This window comes from Balaenoptera borealis (genome assembly GCF_965194805.1).
Source record: "Balaenoptera borealis genome assembly, chromosome: 3".
Taxonomy (NCBI): Eukaryota; Metazoa; Chordata; class Mammalia; order Artiodactyla; family Balaenopteridae; genus Balaenoptera; species Balaenoptera borealis.
In genome coordinates this window covers 80,536,638-80,560,320 of record NC_138866.1, presented here as the reverse complement: position 1 = coordinate 80,560,320, position 23,683 = coordinate 80,536,638, and the positions used below count along the sequence as shown (strand labels likewise).

At 34.2% G+C, this 23,683-nt stretch overlaps 1 long non-coding RNA gene across 1 annotated transcript in view; it reads left to right on the top strand.

Annotated features, from left to right (window-relative positions):
* LOC309625496 overlaps positions 1-23,416 on the top strand; it is a 764,549-nt gene extending 741,133 nt beyond the window's left edge. The window contains exon 6 of the long non-coding RNA XR_014242525.1: positions 21,537-23,416. This is a non-coding gene — a long non-coding RNA (uncharacterized lncRNA). The remainder of the gene's footprint in view (positions 1-21,536) is intronic.
* The last annotated feature ends 267 nt before the right edge of the window (positions 23,417-23,683 follow it).

The following is a 23,683-nucleotide window of genomic DNA, read 5'->3' as shown; positions in this document are numbered from 1 at the left end:
CCTAGCAAGATTGGCCAAGAAAAGAAGACAGAAAAAGCACAAATTGCTAGTGTCCAGAATGAAAGAGGTGATAGCCTAACAGGGCCTATAGCCAGGAAATGAAAATAAGGGAATATTTTAAACAATTGTATGGCAATAAATTCAACAACACAGATGAAATGGAATGTCCTTAAGAAATACAATTTACCAAAACTGACTCAGAAAGAAATAGAAAAACTGAATAGCCCTGTATATAACAGGAGAAATAATTTTGAATTAAAATTTTACACATGTGCCCCCCAAACAAACAAACAAACAAAAAAAACCTTGAGGTCCAGATAGTTTAACTGGTGAACTCTACTAAACATTTCAGAAGAAATAATACGAAGCTTACATAATTTCTTTGATAAAATAGATGAGAAGGAAAGAAACATTTCTTAACTCATTTTGTGAAGCCACAATAATGCTAACTACAAATAGACAAAGATATTACCAAAACATTTTTCAAAGGAAATAAAATTACAGATAAAAATCATTCATGAATATATATAAAATTCTCAACAAAATATTAATAAATCCAACCCAGCAATATGTAAAATGGATGATATATTCTGTAATCAATGGCATATATACCAGGAAATGCAAAATTGGTTTAACAATCAAAAGTCGATCAATATAATTCATCACATTAATATAATAAAAATGGAAATCATATGATAATAAATGCAAAAAAAGCATTTGACAAAATTTAATGCTTATTTATGATAAAATTCTAAGTGAACTGGAAATAAAAGAGACTTTTCTCAATCTAATAAAGTGCATCTATTAAAAATGTACAGTTAACATCAAACTTAATGGCAAATATTTATCACTTTCTCCCTAAAAGGTAGAAAAGTGTCTGTTATCACCCTTTTCATTTTAACATTGCACTCATTGAAAGTTCTAGTCATTAACTCTAATCAAGGCAAGAAAAATAAAAGGCATAAAATTAGAAATGTAGTAAAATGAAAATAGTTCTTTTCCCAGATGATATGATTGTACACAAAGAAAACCCTAAGAAATCCAAAGAGGAAAAAAAAAAAAAAAAACTACTAGAGCTAATGAGTAAGTTGAACATATTTATAAGATAAAATTTTGAGATATAAAAATCAGTTTTATTTCCCTATACTAACCAAAAAGTGAAATTTTTAATAGCATTAATAAAAGCATCCAAAAAAAGCAAATACTTAGGAATAAATGGACCAGAAGATGTGTAATGTATTTGTCTTGAAAACTGTAAAACATTGCTAAGAAACTTAAAGAAGATGTAAACAAGTGGAGAGAGGTGCCATGTTCTTAATTGGAAGAGTTTATATCATTAAATATTCATTCTCCCTAAATTGATCTATAGATCCCACACAAGTAACAAAGTATCAGCAACAGTTTTTGAAGAAATTGACACAGTGGTTCAAAAATCTATAAGGAAATGCAAACTATAGCCAAACAACCTTGAAAAGACAAAGTTGAAGAACTTTCACCTTCTGAATTCAAGACTTACTCTATAGCTAAACTAATCAGGACAGTTAATTATTGGAATAAGGAGAGGTAAATAGATCTACATGTAAACAAAGCAACTGATTTTCAACAAAGCAAAGTCTTTTTAACAAACGATACCGGAAAGACTGTACAATTGTCTGGAAGAAAATAAGACTCTTGACCCCTACTTCACTCCATACCCAAAAATAAATTAAAAATGGATTATAGACCTAAACATAAAAGCTAGAACTATAAAGCTTTCAAGAAAAAAACATAGGAGAAGATCAAGAGGGATGAAAGTATATACCCACAAAAAGAATTGTGTACTGTATAATTGAAATTTGCTAAGAGGGTAGAACTTAAGTGTTCTCATCAAAAAAATAAATAAATAAATAAATAAGTAAAATATGTGAGGTGGTGGGTCTGTTAATTAACTCAATGGTAGGAATCTTTCACAATATATATCAAATCATTATACACTTTATTTTTTAATTACTTTTTATTGGAGTATAGTTGCTTTACAATGTTGTGTTAATTTTTACTGTACAGCAAAGTGAATCAGCTATATGTATACAAATATCCCCTCTTTTTTTGGATTTCCTTCCCATTTAGGTTACCACAGAGCACTGAGTAGAGTTTCCTGAGCTATACAGTAGACTTGAAATATATTACAATTTTATTTGTTAATTATACTTCAATAAAGCTGAAAAAAAAGAATGCTTAGAGAAGTTATATTCATAATAGCCAAAAACTGGACAAAATCCAGATATTCCTCAACAGAACTGATAAACAAATTGAGGCATAGCCATAGACTGCTCCTCGGCAATAAAAAGCTAAGAACTAGTGATTCATGCAACAATATGGGTGAATCTCAAAAATGTTTCATTCAGAAAAAGAAGGCTTTTATATAAAATCCAAGAACGTAAAACTAATCTGTGGTGAGTGAAATCAGAAAATGGTTGCTTCTGGAAGGGAGGATTGATAGGCTAGGAACATAAAGGAACTTTCTGGGGTGATGAAAATGGGCTGTATCTTGTTTTGGGTGGTGGGGAAATGGGTATAGAATTGTCAAGACATATCAAATAGAAAACTTGAGATCTGTACTTTTATTATATGTAAAATATACCTTATTTTTATTGTATGTAAAAATTATGGATTCACTTTTCTGAGACACTAAATAATCCTGTAACATAATTACAGTTGTTTTTGAAGCATTTCTAAGAAATTTTAAAATGAGTCATCCTGAATATAATCAAATATTACTACCATTTATAGAAAGTAGAAGAAAAAGAAACAGGTTATTTGATGTGATGAGGAAATAATCAGTCAGATCCATAATATGGACTATTCCACAGGACAAATGACCTTATTTCTTCCAAATAAATACCATTAAAAAGGGAGGAAGGGACTTCCCTGGTAATCTAGTGGTAAGGAATCCGCCTTACAATGCAGGGGACGTGGGTTGAATCCCTGGTCAGGGAACTAAGATCCCACATGCCACGGGTCAACTAAGCCCACGCGCCATAACTACTGAGCTTGTGCACGCCGCAACTATAGAGAAGCCCGCGCACCACAATGAAAGATCCCGAGTGCCTTAATGAAGATCCCGCGTGCTGCAACTAAGACTCGACGCAGCCAGAAATAAATAAAATAAATAAATAAAAAATAAATCTTTTTAAAAAAAAGGGAGGAGGAAGATCTGTTACAGATTAAAAGAGATTTAAGAGCCATATCAGCCAAATAAAGTGTATTTGCCTGGGTTTTGTTTGGATCTCTTTCTGAGCAAACCAACTGTTAAAAAAATGTTTTTCTTTTAAACAATTGAAGAAATTTGAGTATGGACTAGGAATTAGATTAAAAAAATTTATTAACTTGCTAGATGTGATAATGGTATTGTGGGCACCTTAAAAAATACTCTCATTTGTTAACAATATAGTAAAATATTTAGAGTGAAATAACATTGTCTGATTTATTTTAAAAGATTCTAGTAAAAATTAAAATGTAAGAGGGAAGATAAATGGAATAATATTGGCAACAAGGTTGACAATAATTGACTCTGGGTGATGGGAGCATGTGGATTTGTCACATTATTTGACTTATGTATGCTGGTAATATACAATAATGAAAGTTTTTAATGAATTATTATCTGTGAACTACTATGAGTTACCCTTATCTTCCAATGAAGGATATAGCTCTCACTCAAGCTTTTATTATTGATAAGCTTCCAAATTACACTTAAATCATTTGTTATTTTTAAAATTTTATGTTGCACTAATCTTTTTGTCATTAAAAAATTAATACTAATGAGTTAATTATAGAAAATATCATAATTTATAAAACTAACCTATATTATAATAGGTTATGTATATATAATAGGTTAATATAATAACTAGCCTATGTTATAATGACTAACTTATTCCTTTTTATAACACATAATTAAGTGAATTTTTATATTATAATTAACATTATATATTATATATATATATATATATATATATATATATATATATATATATATATATATATATCTTATACCCAGAGACCATCCCTTTTCTTCCCTTGAAACCAAAATTATAAACTCAATTTCTGTGAAGCCTTATGAGCTCATATAAACTGGGTCTTTTTCCAAAAAATTTTTAAAAATTTTCAAATGTATAAAGTGAATGAAATTGATTTTCTCAAACATCAAATTCTGAACTTCAGTGTGCATTTTAAAACTTATTATTGAATGTGTACAGAGCTAAAGGTAGGGGTAGACTGTCTTTTCCCATTACAATGATAATCTAAACTTGACGATCGACAATATCTTAACCTTTTATTCACCAAGGTAAATGCTCCCAACTCTTCAGATCTTTCATTATTACCTCAAACGATCTCTTTCCCAAGTCTTTTTTTTTCACTTTTCTAAAACATTTTGAATTGTATTTCATATTGAAATATTTGACGACTAATAGTTTCTTTGGCAATATTAGTCACCCATGGATTATGTGCTTCCATTTTTAAGGAAGGTTAATTATAGTCAAGTGATTTCCCCAATATGAGCTTATTTTAGGAACAGGAAATCAGTCACCAGTTGTGGCTCCAAATAATTGGGCACAAGGCTCTGGATCAACTTTCTGGACTACAGTGAGCTATGAATGAGTGAGTTGTGATACAACATAAAAGCCAATTAAAATTGTATAAGTATAAACATGACAGTAGTCCTGGTCCTGGCTCTGCTTCTGGTGAGCTGTGGGATCTTTGACAAACCATTTAACTCAATGGACTGCAGCTGTCTCAGAGCTCTGATAAGACTCAGATAAAGTTGCTGCAAATATACTCAAAAGGATGCCCAGCTTTCTCAAGGCTGAAAGCCTGGTTTGTTGGTGCCTTATACACACACGCACGCACACGCACACATTTTCTCTCTCTCTCTCAACACCCTAATGTCATTCAACTCAGTTTAATTGCCACCTACTCCATCAACCCATCCCTGATCCCACATTCCCCACATGCCTATTACTGCATTTCGGGGGTATGACCTGCTTCACTTTTAGGATACCTGTTATCTTCCATCTACATTTCTGCCTTTGGGGATATTGTGAGTCACTGTGCAAAAATCCCTATGCTTTGGAGGCAGAAAACTTAGTTTCTTCAACCTAGACCAAAGATCCAAAGTCTCTGGACCTATTTCCTCATATGTTATAATGAAAGCAATATTAACCTACCCTGTACTGTCTATTCTGAGGGTTAAATGAGATTCTCTGTGATCTTAGTACAGTGTCCAGCTCATAGTAGCATTATCCGTAAATGTTAGCAGTTTGCATTGTGGTATAGTTACTTTCACATATCTCTGTTTCGCACACTCCCTTGTAAGTTCCTCAAGGATAAAGATTGTGTCTACTTAGTTTTTTGCAGATAGTAAGGTCTTAAAAATAGTTCAGGAAAGGATGCTGGAAAAAATAAGAAAGGAAAAAGGCATTATAATTAAAAGTAGATAAGAAACGTTAAGTAGCATTTCAAGTAAAATGTGTTCACTTAACCCAGAAACGTATCATGTTGTATGATGAGCTTCTCTTCACAGAGAATCCCACCCAGCGTAAGATTCCAGAAGAAGGACATATGTTTAGAAGTAATTTTAAATAAATGAGTTGTGTTTATTAGGAAAGGTAGGAGTAGTTTCTTCTGGTTTTGCTACATTTTATTTATCAAACCATATCCAGTAAATAATTTGGTATCGAACAGAATAAAATCCCAACTGTTAGCCTGAATGTGTCACTCTTCAGCAGTTGGTGCCACCATTGTTGGAGCTCCTTGAGCCAAGAGAATCGAGAATAAAATGAAAGGGCAGGTAGGGGAGCACAAGTACAGAGATTTGGAGGAGATGACAGGCGACAGGTCTGGGTGAATTTGAAGGATAAAAAGATTAAATCTACCTGGATGGCAATGAAATAATCCTTGTTTCAGTTTCACCTAAAAAACTGGTATCTAATTCTGCATTCACAACAGCATTTGCCTGGCTGACCAACTACAGTTATGCCTACTAGTAGAGCAGGAAGAATGGAGTAAATGGGATTTCAATAGAAAAACACTAGCATTTGATTCCTTTCCAGAGTTGCTAGATACCATGATATGCATGAGAAATTTCCAAGTGCTCTGAGATAGAGAATTATTTGAAAGGGCAAAAGCTACAATCTCAAATGTATAAAGGTAGATATGGTCTGCTTGGCCCCCTCGCCCAAATAGATTCAATTTCCAAGTGTAGTTTACATCCAAGAACACAAAGAATCATTGCCACATAAAATAAATGTGGAGAAAGATCCAGACTGCTAAATAGTAATGTATACATTCAATAAGACAAGGGAAAACAGAAAACAAGTTAGAACATAGTCCTGTCAAAGTGGTCTAAATTGGCATATCGCAACTTTGTAGTTATCTGATTTATTCCCATTTTTAATTTGATCACAAAAATAAATGTTTTCTATTCTAAGTAATAGTCTTACAGTATTTAGTTTTCAGATTTCCCCTAAAAGAAACTGTTTTCCCTATTATTCAGTATTATAAATGGGCCTTTCTCAGTGTGTCTGAAAGAAACTCTGTAGCCTGCCCTTATCCAGTATTGCAGAACTTTATATTTATGACCTAAATCTTGACAGGTAGTTGCCAAATAGTGAAGCCCTCTCTGAAAAGTTCAACCTTCTAAAACAATAGATTCCAATAGGTTATAGGATCTCAGGTGCCATTGATTGAAACTGCTGTTTATCACACAATCTAGCTTTACTCAGCTTATTTATGCACGCTGCACTGATTGTAGAACAAAATTATAATGAAATATATTTGCATTTATAACCTAAGGCTACTGCAGGTAGCGTAGAATTTCTGGAGCATATCCAATTCAGTATAATTTTATTCTTTTTAACAAATTAAATGTCAATTTGTATACCTTTGCAAAACTTTTCATATAATAAATTTACAATTCAGAAAGAAAATTACCTGCAAGGATAAGAGTTCCTGTTTTTGATTTAGAAAAAAGCTATAACCATGCCTAAAACGTATTTTAAATCCAAATCTCTTTCTGCTTGAGCTGCAGTCCCAAGAGGAATGTCCAGAAGACAACAGCCCATTGAGACCACTACCAATCCCAGTCAGGCACAGTCAAGGGCTAGCATGCAATTGTTCATGTCAATGACCATTTACTAACTGTTCCCTGCATGTTATTACATGCTGTGCTTAATTCTAAGCACCTCAGAATGACTTAAAGCCTTCCTGATTAGTCCTTCAGGCTTCAAGAGGACGATTTTGTTTGTGTCAGATTCTCCGTTTCCTGGACTTAGAGCTTCACTGGCTTCCCCTAAATATTCCTTAAATATTGGCAATATTCTTTGAATAAAAGTGCCCTAAGGAATCCAAAAAGATGCAACTCTTTGTCAGGCTCCCCTGGATAACACTAGAAGCAAACCAAGGAAAACTTTCAGTTTAGGGGACTTTTCTTTAATGACTTAATGGATGGTTTTCTCCTCCTCATTTTGTTTCACTTTCTGGAACTCCTGAAGAGGTTAAATTTCTTATCTTTTCAGTCATATTGTTTTTCTCTTTGTACTTTGTGTCTATTTTCTTGGAGATTTCCTCGTCTTCTAATTTTTTTTCTACTTCTGTTTTACTTTTTTTCTCCCTTTTCATTAAATTTTTTGTCTCTGATGTTCCTTTTTATAGCAACCTGTTCTTATTTACTTTAAGAATGAAGTGTTTTACTTTGTAAGGATACTAATGGTTGTATTTTGAAATTTTCTTAATCCAGCCTCATTCTTTTTCCCTGAGGTTGCATTTTATAGTTTGTTTGAGTTTCCAGCTTTTACATTGAAGGCTTTTCTCAAATGTTTGGTGATCCTTGATTTCCCACTCATAGCAAAACATGGTTCTCTATAAATTGATTGAAAATCTGAGCTCCAGAACACGGTTTAGAAAAGGGAAACAAGAGTTTCACTGTATGGTGAGCTGGCTGAGATGCTTTACCAGGTAACCCTGAGGTCATTACCTTTAGTTCCTCTAAGCTATTGAGAGTCCCATAGAAGAATACTACAGGTCCCAGACTAGAGGGTACAATACAGGCTGCCAGGATTCTGGAAACCAAGTAGAATCAAGGGTAAGAAGTGGAAATGTTTCATTCAGGTGGAAATATTCATTTATGGTTTTTTCAGTCAGTGCCTCCAGACTCGACTTGAAACAGACTTCCATACCATCTTGCTTTTAACCTACCTTCACCTCTACTTTTGGAGATACATATGGTCACAAATTCATGAGCCTTTTTGAGTTTCTGTGGTGTAAATCAGGTTGTCAGTTTTCCTGGCTGCTGGCTTAGGATCAGCTTTCTAAGCTCTGCTCTTACCGCTAGCATATCTGCTTTCCAAGTTCAAAACTGTGAGGCTGTTGTCCCTCGCCAGTTCTTTGGCCTTGTGACCTTAAGCCTATGGATCTCAATGGAGCAGTTATGCTTCCAGGAGTATATTGGAAATTGGAAGTAATGTTTTTGTTCGTTTGTTTGTTTTTGGTTATCACAATGATTGGGGGATACTTCTGGCATTTGATAAAAAGGACACAACTTCATTTCAGTCATTCTATAAATATTTTGCTTATGGAATTATATCACAGTCCACTCCCAGACTAAGAATTCTGAGATTAGATGCATTACTAAGATATTGACTCTGATTTCTGTAAAAATGCCCTATATGAAAATTGTTTTATATTTATAAAGGAAATTTTGCTTTCTTATTTTGCTTTGTTCTCAATACACAGAAGATTTTTCCTTTTCCACTGTCTATTTATCCACTCAGAAATGCAAATTAGTTATGTTGATTTTATTAACAGTACTTTGAAAAATTAAGCAAGCTGAGTCTGCAGAAGTACTAGCTGTTGTTTTTGTTTCATTTCACATTTTTAATTGCATCATCCATGAGAATGCATAATTAGGCCTTGAATCTAATTTATGATAAATACAATTAATTCAAATATTTAAAAATAATTAATGACAGCCTCAAAAAGAGCAAGATTAATGAGACCAACAATACAGTTCAACAAATTTCAATTTATTGTCTTATTTGGCTTGACCAACTCAAAAACATGAGTCTTTACTAACATATTCAAGAACTGAGAAAGAGAAGAAAAAAGGGAGAAAGTAACATTTAAAAAAAAATAACAATAGTACAGATGAACCTATTTGCAAAGCAGAAATAGAGACACAGAGGTAGAGAGCAAATGTATGGACACCAAGGGGGGAAAAGAGGGGTGGGATAAATTGGGAGATTGGGATTGACATATACACACTACTATGCATAAAATAGATAACTAATGAGAACCTACTGTATAGTACAGGGAAGGAAAAAGAAGAAGGTACAATCTGTTTGTAGGACATATATTAAGTTAACCTTACAAATGCATTCCAATATACAGTAGGTGCAGACAAATACTGTTTGATCCCACTTATATGAGGTACCTAGAATAGTCAAATTCAAAAAGTACATTGGTAGATACCAGGGGCCAGGGGTGGGGGTGGGGGGAATGGGGAATTAGTGTTTAAAGGGGACAGAGTTTCAGTTTAGGAAGGTGAAAAATTCAGGAGATGGATGATAGTGAGAGTTGCACAACAATGTGAATGTACTTAGTGCCACTGAACCGTACAGTTAAATATGGTTGAAATAATATGTTTTATATTATGTGACTTTTACCACAATAAAAAACATTAAAAAAAATAACAATAAAATACTGAGAGTTCAATGGCTGTTCCTTGAAGGGACTCAATGTACTGTTAAAGAATCATTCCCTTAGTATGCCTTCCTCACAAAGTTTAAAAGCCACAAAATGGAGAAATGAGGAGTTCTGATGCAAATAAAAATTCTCTCTCAATGCCTAGAAGTTAATATTTTCACCACACATATATTTATGTTAATGTACTTCTTATTTCCTCTGATTTGCATTGTCCTGCATTATTTTACATCAGTGGAAGGCTTCCAGAAAAGGATTAAAATAATGTCACATTTAATGCTTCATCTTCAAAACTTCACATGAGAATTAGAGACACTTTCAAAGCTAATTAGCCCATTATTTTTCTGCAAAGGAAGAATAAGTGTACACTGGTCATAGTACACTGATGGTCTGCCAGATAATCTTGTTTAATAATGTATACAATATTCTGTAGGCCTACTGTAGTTAAAAATAATATTAATATTTCTTATATAACTTAGAAGAAATTGCTAATATTTTAGAGAAAGTAGTTTTTCCAAGTATATCGCCATCAGTGGACTAACAAATTTAAACTGTTCAAAGCGATCCCACTTATTAAGGAGTTAACATATAGCATATCTACCATGGCCACTTTCTGAAAGTCAATTATTTATTATAATAATTTTATTTCTTGAACTATTTGCCTAGGATCTACCTACCTTACTGGAGTTATTGGTAACTATCTTTATTTGTTTTTAAGGTTAAGATAATGTGTATATAAGTAACATTGCCATTTCATTCCCAATGACAAAATTTATATTACATTTTGAAATATAATTTCAATGCTCAGACTTTTGCCAGTAAAAAATACTAGTGTGCCCAAAGTTTATTTTTTCTATGCCTATAATTATCCTTTCGGTAATTTCCCAGATGCTTCCAGCTTGACACAGCTAGTTGAATACAAGGTAGTAAAAGTCTCCTCATTCCCACCATCCCAAACTATTCATACAATATATGTTATAGAATATCATGGACCTCTTTTCCCAAAAGGGGCTTCAGAGAAGCTCGGGGAATAGAACCAGGGGAATTTGCATACCAAATACTCTCTCTCTGAATAAAAAGGAAAATATATCAGGTATGTCCCAAACACAAAACATTATATTAATACTTTAAAGACATCTATATCTATGGGAGTGTATTAAAAATGAAGGTTTTGAAAGAGCATCACTCCTACCCTAACAATAATTTTAAAAAGCTATATAAAACTTAAAATAATCACTTTTCTTGCATCCATTCAAGAGCTAACACTACAAAGCAACCAAGCAGACTGAAATCTAAGGAAAGACAGGCCCGTCCAAACAGAAAGAAAGTGAGCCCAGGCTCAATTGTAGCAGAATATGTGGGGAAGAAGTGGTGAGCCCCATGTAAGTGAATAAGATCTCAGCTAAAATGTTTAACAAACTTCTAGGGCTCAGTGTGAGCTAGCATGAGAGCATAAAATCCCTGAGAGCTGCAGACCCAAGGGGGGTCTACCTGTAGGTTCTTTTCCACTGACATCCACTGGGCACTGAAGAGAAAGCATGTGGGCAGGGCAGGAGACCAGAGAAATCCTCTCTCAGTAGTACAGACCTGGGGAGGGGAGAAACCACTGCTATGGAAAAAATTCCAAAGCCCTACCAGATTCTTCTCCCATATGGAATAAGATTCTTAACCCAATGGGCAAAGGGCAGAAAATGTATAACTCCCAGGGACACGAACACCTGCCGAGTCTGAAGAAAGGGTAAAATAACAGTTCCTCCCTGTATTCTTAGGGAAGGGAAAAAAACTGTCTTGGGCCCAGACCGTTAGTGGTCTCCTGCTGCTGGAGGAGGGGCTGGAAACCCTCTCATATACAAGACCCACCAAGGCAAAATTCAGTTGCGACATGGAGCAGAGGCAGGATCACTGAGACCCAAGGACAGGTGGTGTACGTAAAACTGAGGCTGGGCTAGAGTACAGAGAATTACCCGTGCCCCCACCTCTAAGTTAGGAAGCACTGAGTAAAGAACAACCGCAGCTTTCCATTATCAGAGAGGCAAGAGCATGGAGACAAAACCCCCTCTTAAGCACAGGCACAAGAAGGGCAAAGGCAGAAGATGGAGAAAGAACATTGTAAAAACCCTCCAGCAAGTCAGTCCATACCATACACTTAAGGCCATACTAGAGGGATTTGCAGTTGGTTCTGCACAGAACGTAATCACAACAACAACAACCAAAGGCAAACACAGCTTAACTAATGAGTATATGGATGAAAATTCCAACACTAATGACCTAGCAGAAGAGGCTTGCCCATTTTTAGGCATAAATACTATTTACCTTGATCTTTACTGTTCTACATATAATGTCAGCATTCAGAAGAAAAAAAAAAAATCTCTTGTCAAGAAACTAAGGAATCAATATAACCAGACCCAGAGATGTGCATGATACTGAATGTATTAGATAAGGAATTAAAAATAAGTACCCTTAACATGCTAATGGCTCAAGTTAAAAGATAGACAAATGTATTAAGAGATGGGGAATATCAGCCAGTAGATGGAAAAGTCTAATGGAAATACTAGAAATAAAAATCATGGTAAAAGGATGAAGAATGTCTTTGACAGTCTCATTAATAAGCACAGTCAGCACAACTAAGGAACGAATCAGTGAACTTGAAGATAGGACAACAGAAATTTAATAAAGCAAAGCACAAAGACAAAAAGGAATAAAATCAATGACAGAACAGAAAAGACCATCCAAGAGCTACCAAACAGTCTAAAATGTGTATAACCATAATCCTAGAGGAGAAGAAAGAGAGACTTAGTCAGAAAGTATTGAACACACAGTGGCCAAGAATTTTCCCCAAAATGATGAAATACATGAAATAAAAAATCTGAAAAACTCAGAAAACACCAAGAATAATCATATTAATAATAATAATAATAATAATAATAATAATAATTTTAAGATCTAATCACAGTATATTCAAACTGCTGAAAATGAGAGATAAAGAGAAAATCTTGAAGGGGCAACCAGAGAAAAAAGACACATTATATTTCAAGTGATATAGATGAGAATTACAGCAGACTTCTTGTTTAAAAGCCAGAAGAAAAATAATATAATACCATTAAAGCAGTGAAAGGACAAAAGTCAGGCAAGAATGCCACACACACTGAAAATAAAGACTTTTTTTCAGACAAACAAAAGCTGAGGGAATTAATTTCCCCAAAACTTGCATTATAAGAAATATTAAAGGAAATTCTTCAAACAAAAGAATGTGGTACCAGACAAACTGAGTTCTACACAAAGAAAGGAACATCTCTGGAAATTGTTAAAATGAAGTTAAAAGTCTTTTTTTCTAAGTTTTAGTCATCCTAAAATATAATTTACTGTCTAAAGTAAATAGTGACAATATGGTGTCATATAGCATATATAAAATTAATATTTTTGGAAAAATAGCACATAAAATGGGAGAGAGGAATTTGGTGTATCCAGTTGTAAGTTTCTTATACTACACAGGAAGTACTATAATGTTATTTGAAGGTAGACTGTTATTAATTAAAGATGCATATTTTAAACACACTAAGAAATTAAAAGAGGTATAAATAAAATACAATTGACCTTTAAACAAAAATAATAACACTGTATTGTGAAGTTTTTAACCTGTCATACATGTAAAATGTGTGGTAAGTCAAGGAAGGGAAGAAATGGAAGTACAGTGTTATAAAGCTCATCTACTCTATATAGTACAGTACCACTTGAAGGTAGACTGTGGTAAGTTAAAGATGTATGTTATAAACTAAAGCAGCCACTAAAATAACAGAACAAAGATTTCTCTAGTTTTCTTTTTTTAATTTAATTAATTAATTAATGTATTTATTTTTGGCTGAAATATGGGGTTTTTAAAATTTTTATTTTATATTGGACTATAGTTGATTTACAATGTTGTGTTAGTTTCAGGTGTTCAGCAAAGTGATTTGGTTATACATATACATATATCTATTCTTTTTCAAATTCTTTTCCCATTTAGGTTATTACAGAATATTGAGCAGAGTTCCCTGTGCTATACAATAGGTCCTTGTTGGCTATCTATTTTAAATATAGTAGTGTCTCTAGTTTTAAAAAGCAGATCAGTGGTTGCTTGGGGATGCCAGTGGGTAAGTAGGGGGGCCATGGAGTGCAAGTAATGAAGCATGAAGTAATAGAGTGATGGATATGTTCACTATTTTGATTGTGGTGGTAGTTTCATGTGCATACATATTTCAAAACTTACCAACTGTACCCTTAAATATGTGCAGTTACTTACATCAATTATACCTCAATAAAACTGTTTTTAAAAAACTCCAGCAAGCAGTCAATTTTTAAAAAGTGAACAAAAGATTTGAACAGACACTTCCCCAATGAAAATATATAAATGGTCAAATAAAAGATGCCCATGAAAAGATGCTCAACATCATTAGTCACTGGAGAAATGCAAGTTAAAACTACATGGAGATGCCACTTCACACCTTTAAGGTGTCTGACAATACCAAATGTTGATGAAGATGCAGAACAACTGGAACTCTGAGACATTTTGGCTGGAAATGCAAAATAATGCCACCATTTTGGAGAACAGTTTGGCAGTTTCTCATAAAGTTAAACGTGCTTATCATAAGACCCAGAAGTCCTGTTTCTAAGGTATCTACCCAAGAGAAATGGAAACTTGTGTTCATACAAAAACCTATACATGAATGTTTCCAGAAACAACCTAAATGTCCTTCAACTAGTGAATAGATAAACTGTGAAACACTCACACAATGGAACAATACTTTGGTTTAGAAGGGAATAAATTGATACACACAACAACACAAGTGAATCTCAAAAATATTTCACTGAGCAAAAGAAACACAATGGAACATTTATTATTATTCCATTTATAGAAAATTCTAGAACAGGCAAAGCTAGTGTAGTCAGAAAGTAGACTGAAGGTTGCCTGGCTCTGGGAAGAGAATGGCTGGGAAGCAACACAAGAGTCCTTTTTGGAGTGATAGAGTTGTTCTGTATCTTGATTGTGGTTGTGATTATATGAGTGTAGAAATTTGTCAAAATTTATCAGCCTGTATATATAAAGTGGGTGCATTTTATTTTATGTAAATGTCTGTATTTCAAATTAAAAAGAAAACTTAAGGCCTTGGAGAAATTCAATATGGGGGGAAAAATCATCCCAGTTTCTATTTTCTACAAAACAAAAAACCCTGAATTTACTTTATTAACTGGAATTTTAAAGATGGATTCTCACACAAATTCAAATATTCAGCAAGAAAAAAAATCTTACCTCTTCACAGTGCAATCTCCTTTTTAAGGTCTGTTAGAAGTACAGATGCATGCTATAAACGTTTTAAATTGCATTTACAAAGACTTACCACTAAAGCAAAAGCTGTTTTCCTGGGCTCTGCATTCCACTTAATGGAAGTATCTGTTTATTTTAATCCTCTTAACCTTCCAAGGGTGAAATGCTTCGTAACTTCAAAATAAAAAATGCCCCCAGAAGGCTTCATCTGTTAAGAATTGGTATAATGTTAGCTTTCAAAAGCAGGATTCAAATTAATCTGGACATTGACAACTATGTCAAATAGCAAATAAAACATGCATAGAAAAGAGACTGGAAAAACACACAGCAAAATGTTAACTAAGCTGTGGAAATATGGGCTACTACATTCTCTTCTACTTATTGGTATTTTACAGTTTCTATAGTGATAATATATTACTTTGTGATAAAAGTGAGTAAAAATTATTTCTAATTATTTAAGCACAAATGAAAAGATAAATACAATTCTCATTGCCCTGCACACCTCTTTATCTGAAAGTTTTATGCATCTGACCCTGACAAATTTTTTAAGATGAGCAGAACATATATGCTTTAGCTAACTTTAAAATTTTGTTTTCATAAAGCAGACTAATGTGATCTGAATATCTTTTTTTCCCCTTCATTTTGAAAGAGGAGTTTTTCTGCCTAGAGTTTCTATTTTCGGGCAAAAAAATACTTGTGACTTGAGCAGCTGAAAAAACACATACTGAAAATTCATGTATTAGCAATAGAAAGTTAAGCACATGCAGGGAGCATATCCTACGTGCATCTGGCCTTAGATCCTCTTCCCCAAGGACACTGACCTCTGAATAGTGTTGACAGGGCAGGTCATTCATCTGTCCCAGGATGGCCCTACTACCAGCATTTCCCTTCACTTCATAAAAGAGTAGGGTGGCCAGCTCCACCCTCTTAACCTTGTAAGATGCTTCCAAGTTACTCATCATCACAACTGAACTTAGGAGAGGTTCTCCTTAATTTTGTATTCAAATGTCTACACATTTCTTATACTATCTACAAACCCCAAAGTATTCTGCTTTGTAAGGCGAGGGCCTGGTATTCTAGTGCTCAATTAACAGGTGACTAACATACATCTTGTGATACTATTTAAAACCTCCAGTCCCTAATGTGCACTCAGACTGTTACACTGGAAAATTACAAACCAGTAGCAAACTTACTGGGGATGGTGGGAGGGTGAATAACACAAGCAAACAACCAAAAGAGAAGAGCATAGTTTCAGCACTTTTCTTTATGAAGCCAACTTATGACCTGGATTTTTATGAATATAAAAGAAGACATTGCAAGCTCAGGTAGAGGTCCATTTGAGTGCTTCAAAGCAATTCCAGGCCTTCAAGGGAACCCCATGTCCTTGACACATTAATATATTTTTTAAATATTTATTTATTTTTGGCTGTGTCAGGTCTTAGTTTCGGCATGCAGTATCTTTCATTGCGGTGCGCGGGCTTCTCTCTAGTTGTGGCACACGAGCTCCAGAGCACATGGGTTCTGTAGTTGCAGCACGCGGGCTCTCTAGTTGTGGTGCAAGGGCTTAGTTGCCCCGCAGCATGTGGGGTACTAGTTCTCCCGCAGCATGTGGGGTACTAGTTCCCCGACCAGGGATCGAACCCGCATCCCCTGCATTGGAAGACGGATTCTTAACCCCTGGACCACCAGGGAAGTCCCGGAACGTTAATATTGCTATGGGATTCCAAAGCAAACCCTGGAGCATGCCACTGTTCATTGTGTCTTCATTATTTTCTTGGTCCTCTCTGACTTTTTTTGTCTTAATAAAGTTCTTATCTCCCTCTTCATCCCCGTTTTATACAGGGATATTCTTGGCTCCTTGGTGGTTGCTTCTGTAAATGACCAAAATAAGAATTGGAGATAATTTATGTAAAAATTCAATGAAAGGTTATTATTGTTGTTGTTTTCATTAGTAGCATAATCTACCTGTATTCTTCCCTCTCCAGTCCTGCAAAACTATTTTCCATCATATCAAATTTGAAATCTTCTTTTTATGTATTCTAGACCTTTGCTATTCTGAGTGCATCTACAGACCAGTAGCATTAGTGTCACTTGGGAGCTTATCAGAAATGTAGTATCTCAGGCCCAAATCAAGCCTGCTGAATCACAGTCTACCTTTTAACAAGATGATTCATAGGCACACTCTGCTAGAAAGGCCCTGTGCTAGAGCACTCATAGTTGGCACCATTTTGCTTGTTCCAGATCTCCTCTCATCCTCACATATGCCTTCTGATACCAGCAAGCTAATCTTGGTAGTCTCTACCATTTTGTACTTTTCCCATGAGCTGTATGACATTGTTTAATAAAATAAGTATTCTTGATCCTTTTCTATGACTGTCCAGATTCTACTAGTTATTCAAGGCCCATCTTTAAGTCAACTTTTTCTTTGAATGAAGACTTCAAAAGATGGGAAAACTGGACAGCTACATGTAAAAGAATGAAATTAGACCATTCTCTAACACCCTACACAAAAACAAATTCAAAATGGATTAAGGACCTAAATGTAAGACGGGATACTATAAAACTCCTAGAAGAAAACAGGCAGAACACTCTTTGACATAAATCATCTCAATATTTTTTGGATCAGTCTCCTAAAGCAAAGGAAGTAAAAGCAAAAATAAACAAATGGGAACTAATTAAACATAAAAGCTTTTCACAGCAAAGGAAACCATTGACAAAATGAAAAGACAACCTACTGAATGGGAGAAAATATTTGCAAATGATTTGACCAACGATGGATTAATATACAACTCAACATCCAAAAACAAACAATCCAATTAAAAAATGGGCAGAAGACCTGAATAGACATTTCTCCAAAGAGGACACGTAGATGGCCAACAGGCACATGAAAAGATGCTCAACATTGCTAATCTTCAGGGAAATGCAAATCAAAACCACAATGAGCTATCACCTCACACTTGTAAGAATGGCTATCATCAAAAAGAACAAAAATAACGAGTGTTGGCAAGGATGTGGAGAAAAAGGGACCCTTGTACATTGTTGGTGGGATTGTAAATTGGTGCAGCCACTGTGGAAAACACTATGGAGGTTTCTCAAAAAACTAAAAATAGAACTACCATCTGTCCCAGCAATCCCACTCCTAGGTATATATGCAAAAAAGGACAAAAGCACTAATTTGAAAAGATGCATGCACCCCAATAGCGGCATTATGTACAGTTGCCGAGATATGGAAGCAACCTAAGTGTCCATCAACAGATGAATGGATAAAGAAGATGTGGTGTATATATACTATGGAATACTACTCAACAATAAAAAAGAATGAAATATTGCCATTTGCAGCAACATGGATGGACTTAGAGGGTATTATGCTAAATGAAGTAAGTCAGACAGAAGGACAAATACTGTATGATATCACTTATATATGTGGAATCTAAAAAATACAACAAACAAGGTAATATAACAAAAAAGAAACAGATTCACAGATACAGATAAACTAGTCCAAATGTGCATGAGCCCTTTAAGAGCTATTTCTTAGATCCTTATAGCCTTCTAGGTTTCAAACCTCTTTGAAAACATGAAGTTTTCAAAGCTAGATGTTTTGGGGTTCATCTCTCAGGTGCAGGTTTCAAAAGTTGGGAGTGCCCTTTGTGGGATTCAAACCCTTCACTAATCAGGGAGAAGCTCCGGGTTTTGAATTTCATCCTGACTATGGGTCACCGTGCCCAGGGGGTGGGGTTTGTGGTGAGATTCTGTGCCAGCCTCTCCTACTTGCTTTGATGTGGGCTTTCTCTCCTTTGCCTCGTGCCAGGTTTTGGTTTTTTTTTTCAGATGAAGTTGTTCTGTATGTAGCTGGAGATTCAGTGTGTTCTTGGAAGGAGGTGAATTCAGGATCCTCTTATGTTGCTATCCTGAACTGGAAACTTGACCATAGGGATGTACAGACACAGTGGAACTACAGTATTTAAATTATTTATGTTGAACAAAGTATCTAATTTTATGTTAATTCAATAAGTATTTATTGAGTATTACCACAAATGAGGCAAATTTCTAGAAATGTGGTATAGAGCAGTGTACAAACATAATGAAATATCTGCCCCTGTGGATCTTATATTCTAACTCCACATTTAATAGAAATACAGTTCTAGAACAGTTGTTCACACTCAATTGTTAGTATCACCAGGGACCTATTACTATTGAATATTTTTCTTAGACTGTAAGATTTAAAAGTAAAATAGAAGGCATTATAATTTATTTATATATTATCTTAGTTTTATGCCTAGTATAATTTTTATGTGAAAAAAAAATCATCTTCAATTTTTAGTTGGTACAGAATGAAATAAAATTCCTTAAGCAGAAGACATGTAAACTGACTTTATCCCTCAAAATATGTTTGTTTGTTTTGTTTCATTTGAATTCCTTCAAGCTATGTGTAAGTGTGAGTACTAGTGTGCACACTCACCTCCCAGACACTCCCAATTAATAGACCCCACTATTCCTTTCTTGTAGATATTTTTTCAAAGTATAACATGTATTAGAGTGCACAAATCTTAAGTCTACAGCTCAAAGAATTTTTACAAAGTAAACCTGTCCATGTAATCATCATCTAGATCAAGATGTAGAATATATGGAGTTAGAGTCTGTCATACAGAGTGAAGTAAGTCAGAAAGAGAAAAACAAATACAGTATGCTAACACATATATATGGAATCTAAGGAAAAAAAAAAAGGCCATGAAGAACGTAGTGGCAAGACGGGAATAAAGACACAGACCTACTAGAGAATGGACTTGAGGATATGGGGAGGGGGAGGGATGAGATGTGACAGGGTGAGAGAGTGTCATGGACATATATACACTACCAAATGTAAAATAGATAGCTAGTGGGAAGCAGCCGCATAGCACAGGGAGATCAGCTCGGTGCTTTGTGACCACCTAGAGGGGTGGGATGGGGAGGGTGGGAGGGAGGGAGATGCAAGAGGGAAGAGATATGGGAACATATGTATATGTATAACTGATTCACTTTGTTATAAAGCAGAAACTAACACACCATTGTAAAACAATTATACTTCAATAAAGATGTTTAAAAAAAAAAAAAAAAGCTGTAGAATATTACAAGCACCCTGAACATTTTTATGCTCCCTCTCAGTGCTTACTGCACCTAAAGGTAACCAGTAATCTTTCTTTCCCCAAAATCAATTTGCCTATTGTTGCAATTTATAGAACATAAAATGCAGTATATATTCTTTTGCATCTGGCTTCTCTTGCTCAAAATTACACCTGTGAGATCCATCTATGTTGATATGCTTGACAGTGGTTTCTTCTTTTTCAATGCTTTATAGTATTTTTGAAGAAATATATGACAATTTATATATCCAGTCTGCGCTTGATGAATATTTTCATTGTTTCCAATTTGGAGATATTACAAATAATGCTTTTAATAATTCTTATTAATGTCTTTGGTTACACATTTATATTTATTTCATTGGGTATATTTCCAGGAGTAGAATTGCTGTGTAACAGAATTATACATATATTCATGTAGATACTACCAAGTTGTTTTTGAAAGAATTATTCCAATTTAGTCTACAATCACTATCATATGTTAGAGTTGTCCCACATCCTTGTCAACACTTAATATTGTCAAGGCTTTTTTCTTTCATTTTAGCCATTCTGGTGGCCGTGTAGTGATGTATTTTTTTAGTTTTAATTTGCATTTAAGTTGCATTTTGAGCAACTTGTTACATGCTTATTGGCTGCTTTGGATATCCTCCATACACATTTCTAATTGGGTTGTTTTTCTTTTTCTCATTGATTCACAGAATTTTTTTTCTAGATATGTATCCTTTGTCTATGTGTTAGCTTTCATGAGGTTATGTCAATAAACAATCTCAGATCTCATTGGCTTAGAATAACAAATATATATTTTATGCTCACTTCACATGTTGGTTGCAGATCTGTTGCAACTCTTCTGGACTCTACTAGACTAAGTAGAACTCAGCTTTTCTTGGCTGGGCTTGGCCTCACATGTCTTCTCATTCTAGAACATAAGCTATAGATGGATCCACTATCTGACATATCCTGTTCTTATGGTTGAAAGTCAGAGCAAGAGATGGGGCAAGCAGAACCTAGCAATGCCTCTAAAAGCATCTATTCAGTCAGGATAAATGTCAGGTCCATTTACATACCCTTAGCTAAAACAAGTCACAAAATCAAGCCCAAACTCACTGGGTCAGGGAAGTACACTCTCCCTAGAGATTATGGAGGGGAGGATTAAGTAGAGGAGGATTAAGCAGGCAGAGGGAAGGAGGGGAGGACTGAGGAGGCAGAGGAGAGCAGGGATAAAATAACAGTAAATAAATAATACAATGTACCACAGTTAGAAACATAGTACAAAAACCTTCTCCCACTCTGTGTTAATAATGTCTTATAATTAATAGAAATTCTTAATAATAATGAAGTATAAGTTAACAATCTTTTTATTTATGATTTGTACTTTTTGCGTTCAGTTAAGAAATCATTACCTCTTACAAGGACATGACAATATTCTTCTATGTCAAGAACTGGCACTTTTTCTGTAAAGAACCAAATAGTAAATATTATTGCTTTGTAAGCCCTACACTTTGTGTCATAACCATTCAGCTCTGTTATTGTAGCACAAAAACAGTCAGAGGCAATACATAAATGAATGGGTGTGACTGTATTCCAATAAAAGTTTATTTACAAAAATATGTGGCAGGATGAATTTGTCCTCTAGACCATATTTTGCTGACCTGTGTTCTGTGTTATCCTCTACAAGCTTTATTTTTTAACCTTTCACAATTACATCCACAAGCAATCTGTCTGGAATTGATTTTCTGTGTTTGGTAGGAAATAAGGGAATTGTCATTTTTTTAGATATGTATATCCAATAGATCTATGATTGTTATTAAAAAGACTGTCTTTCTCTACTGCATTACAGTAGTACCTTGGTCACAAATCAAGTGACCATATGTGTAGGTAAGTCCAACAATTTTTATATTCTTTTTCAAATTTTATTTGTTGACCTTGGCCCTTTGCATTTCTATACAAATTTTAGCATCAGCCTTTTCATTTTCAAACACACACACACACACACACACACACACACACACCTGCTAGGATTTTTATTGAGATTGCATTTTTTAAAATATACACACACATTGGAGAGGATTGATATCTTTTCATTACTAATTTTCCAACCCATAAGCATGATATATATCTCTATTTATATAGTTTTTTATTTCTCTCAGTAATGAATTTATACTTTTCTCTGTGGAAGGCATGCATATTTACTAGAAAAGAGGAACATTTTCTAACTGTAAAATGATCAATTCAACTAGAATATCCCTAAATTTATATGCAACTAAGAATATAGCTTTAAAATATATAAAGCAAAATGTGCTAGAACCAAAAAGAGAAATAGAAGATCCATAATTACAGCTGGAGATTTTAACAGATTTCTCTATAAAGAAAAAGAAGAATTGAACAACAAGATTATCAAACATACACATACACATATTAAACATGTACTGGATCATAAAGCAAGTATCAAAAAATTTCAAAGGATTGAAATCATATACACTGTATCTTCGTACCAGAGTGCAATAAATCTAGAAATTAATAACACAAATTTAACTGTGTCCACTTTGATATTAATAGAACTACACCAACTTTGTTTTGGTTAGTATTAATATGGTAAATCCCTTTTCACACTTTCACTTAACTTTTATGTTATGTTTCAGATATGCCTTTTGTAGTAAGCTATAGTTAATTTTTATTTGTTTGCTTAATCCAGTCTGGCAATTATAGTTTTTTTAAGCTTATGTAGCCTAATTGAAAGTATATAGTCCTGGGAATTCCCTAGCAGTCCAGTGATTAGGACTCCACACTTCCACTGCTGGGGGCCTCGGTTCGATACCTGGTCAGGGAACTAGGATCCCGCAAGCCGCGCAGTCAAAAACAATTAATTAACTTAATTTAATTTAAAAAATAGTTTAAAAAAAAAGTATATATTCCATTTCTTTTTAAAGTAGTTACTGATATATTTGGATTTAAATCACCAACCTATTTGTTTTCTGTTTATCTCATCCTTCTTTTCTTCCTTTCTTACTCTGTTTTGGATTATTTGAGTATTTTTATTATTCTGAATTAACACTATTCATCCCCTGACCTTTTATTCTATTGTGGTTATATATTCTAATTCTACCTAAATTTTAAAGACTATTTTAAAGACATCATTATTGCTTTCAAAAGTCAATAAACATAGAGTTACTTGTTTATCTTTTCTGGCACTCTTCATTTCTTCTTGCATTTCCATTCATCTATCTATTATCCTTTTCCCTCTTCCCAGAAAGTTTCCTTTAGCATGTCTTTTAAATATGGACTTTCTGATGATGAATTCTTTCCATTCTTGTTAGCCTGAATATATCTTTATTTTGCCTTAATTTTTGAAGAATATCTTCTCCTGATACAGAATTTGAGGCTGGTAGTTATTTTCTTTCAGTACTTTGACTATATCACCTTTCCTTATGGTCAGCTGCTGCTCTTTTGAAGGTTATAAGTCTTTGTGGAGAGGGGACCACTTTTAAAACTATATTTTTGTCTCTAGTTCTCAGCATTTTTACTATCATATACC